The sequence below is a fragment of the Alligator sinensis genome, unplaced genomic scaffold (genome assembly GCF_000455745.1).
Source record: "Alligator sinensis unplaced genomic scaffold, ASM45574v1 scaffold1083_1, whole genome shotgun sequence".
Taxonomy (NCBI): Eukaryota; Metazoa; Chordata; order Crocodylia; family Alligatoridae; genus Alligator; species Alligator sinensis.
In genome coordinates, this window is record NW_005842644.1 from 15799 (window position 1) to 18494 (window position 2696).

The window sequence follows — 2696 nt, forward strand, 5'->3', positions numbered from 1 at the left end:
CTTGGGGGGGGCAGGGGGTCACCCCCCTCCCTCCCCCAGGGACCCACCCAGGGCCCCAGTCTTGTCCTCCACCATCCCCGCCCCTCACCCAGCCGGGGTGGGGCAACAGAGCAATACACACGGGTCCACCCCCAGCCCCATCTGGCATGGCGCTGCCCCGCACGCGGCTCCCTTCCCCGCCGGACCCGCTGCAATAACTCCACTTCCGCCAAAGAGAGCTGCAGCCACGGGGTGGGGGGTTTGGAGACCCTCAAGATAAGGGTTAGCTTCGGGGAGTCCTGGGGGGGAGGGACCGGCCCCTTCCTGTGCTTGCTTATTTATTTATTTGCTCCCTGGGGGTATGGGAGAGCTGCCGGTGGCAGCCACCGGCATGTGCCCGTGTCGCCAAGTGCCACGAGGGCCTATCCTTCGCCATCCTCCCGCAACCCCGTGGCCCTCAGCTCTGAGCCAGCCATGAGAGGACGCGCAGGCGGGCACCCAAGACCCTGCGCCCAGCCTGCCCTCACCTGCTGCTCCCCCACCTCCTCCTCCCCGCCCGGGGGTGCCAGCCCGCTCCTTCTCCTGGTTCTCCATTGTCACTCAGTAAAGCAACTTTCTCAGCACTTGGATCCGTGTCTGGGCCACGTCACTGGGGGGTGGGCACGGGGGCACCCATGGGCTGGGGGGCTGGTAGCTGCCCGGCTCGGAGGGCTCCTGTGTCCAGCTGCCTCTGGGCGGGGGTCTGTCCTGGCCCAAGCATGAAGCACACCGTGTCCCTGTCACCGCGCGCACACACACGTGTGAGCCTTACTCACCGCGTTCCTCGCACGCGCAGCTGCTGCCTGGAGCTGCCAGGGCGGCCGGACCCCAGACAAGGGCATGGGGTGGGGAGGGGGGTGATCGCAGCCTGGCATGCCCCAGCTTGTGTCCCCCTGGTCCCTCAGCAGCCCCCATAAAGGGGGCACCTAGCTGGGGTGGGGGGGAGCATCACAGCCCCCTGGTCCAGGCCCACCCCCACCCCAGCTAGGGGAGGCAGGGAGGGGACCCAGGCGTCCGGGATCCATCGAGCTCCCTGGAGGTGGGGGAGAAGCGGGGGGCCTGGCTGGAGCCACCACAGCTCCTCCATGGCTCTGCCTGGGGGGGCCGAGCTGGGAGCCCCAGGCTGGGGGTGTTGGGATGGGCTGGGGCCAGCTGGGCGCCGGCATGATGCGGCTGGGCCCTGCTCTGTGCGCCGTGACTCAGCACCCGCGGCCGGGCTGTGTGCCCTGCAAGGGGAGGGGGGTGTCCATGAGACGGCCTGTGTGTGTGTGTGTGTGTGTTCACATCCTGGCCCATTTATGTGTGTGTCGAAGGCAGGGGGGGTTAGGGGGTGCGGTCATATCCTGGCCTGTGTCTATGTATTGGCATGCATCCAGCTGTTGGCACGTGTGCATATGTGTGTGTGGCTGCATCCTGGCCTGTGCATCCATGTGCCAACAGCTGTGTGTGTGTTGGTGTGTGTCTGTCTGTTGGCACATGTGTTGGTGTGTGCATCCATATCCCAGCCCATGTGTGTGTCTGGCCATGTGCATGTGTGTGTGTTGGCATATCCATCTGTTGGCGTGTATGTATGTTCATATCCTGGCTTGTCCATCTCTTGGCGTGTGTGTCCATGCCCCATGCTGGGTGTGTGTCCTTCCATGTGCTGGCCTGTGTGTGTGCGTGTGCATGAGTTCATAGCCCAGCCCATGTGTGTGTGTTGGCATGCCCATCTATTGGCACATGGGTGTGCACACGCGCTAGTGCATGTTTGTCCATATCCCAGCCCATGTGTATGCATGTCCATATGCTGACCTGTGTGTGTGTGTACATGCATGTTGGTGTGTGTCCATGTGTTGGCTCACGTGCACACACACGTTTACTATCCCAAGCCCCACTCACTGCCAGGACATGGGATCCCCGCACCCACCCACGCCTTCCCTCGGGGGCTTTTCCAGCCCGTACCCAGCCGCAGGCATGTACAGACGGCCCCGATCCTGGGCATGACGACACAGGGCGGCCCGGCCCGGCCCAGCCCCCCCCGCGCGGCACGGCGCAGGGCTGGACGGGACTGGATCGGCGCCATGCGTGCTGGGGTCAGGGGAGGAGCAGGGGTATTTCGGGCGGCTGATGCCTGCCGGCTCTGACTTGGCATTTTATTAATAGCCGCCCCAGCTCACACCCCCCCTCGCCCCCCACCAGCCATTCAGGACTCCCAGCCTGGCGGCTGCAGGGACACTCATACCCGCCCCCCGCCATCTCCTGGCTTGGAGCCTGCTGCTGGGTCAGGACCCCAGGCCTCCGGGTCACTGCTCTCCCCCATGAGCCGCGGGGAGAAGCCAAGGGGGGCCCTGGCTGCTGGGCCTGCCTGGAGCCCCCCATCCCCTTCTACTCCCTGGAGCTCTGCTGCTGGGGGGCGCTGAGTTGGGATTGCTGTGCGGGGGTCAGAAGCGCCTGCGGCTCCGGGGTTACCTCGTCGTTGGCTGCTCTCGCCCCGGGGTCTCGGAGCCCCTAGCAGGGGCAGGCTTTGCCCATGGGGAAACTGAGGCAGGAGGGCTCCCCCCGTCCCCGAGACACCCGTAGCTTCGGGCATAGAAGCCAGGAGTCCCGACCCCCCCCCAACCCTGCTTTGCTCTCGTCCCAGAGTCCTGGGGGCAGCTGCAGCCCCAGGCCCCGGCCCCCTCCCCAAGCTAGGGTAG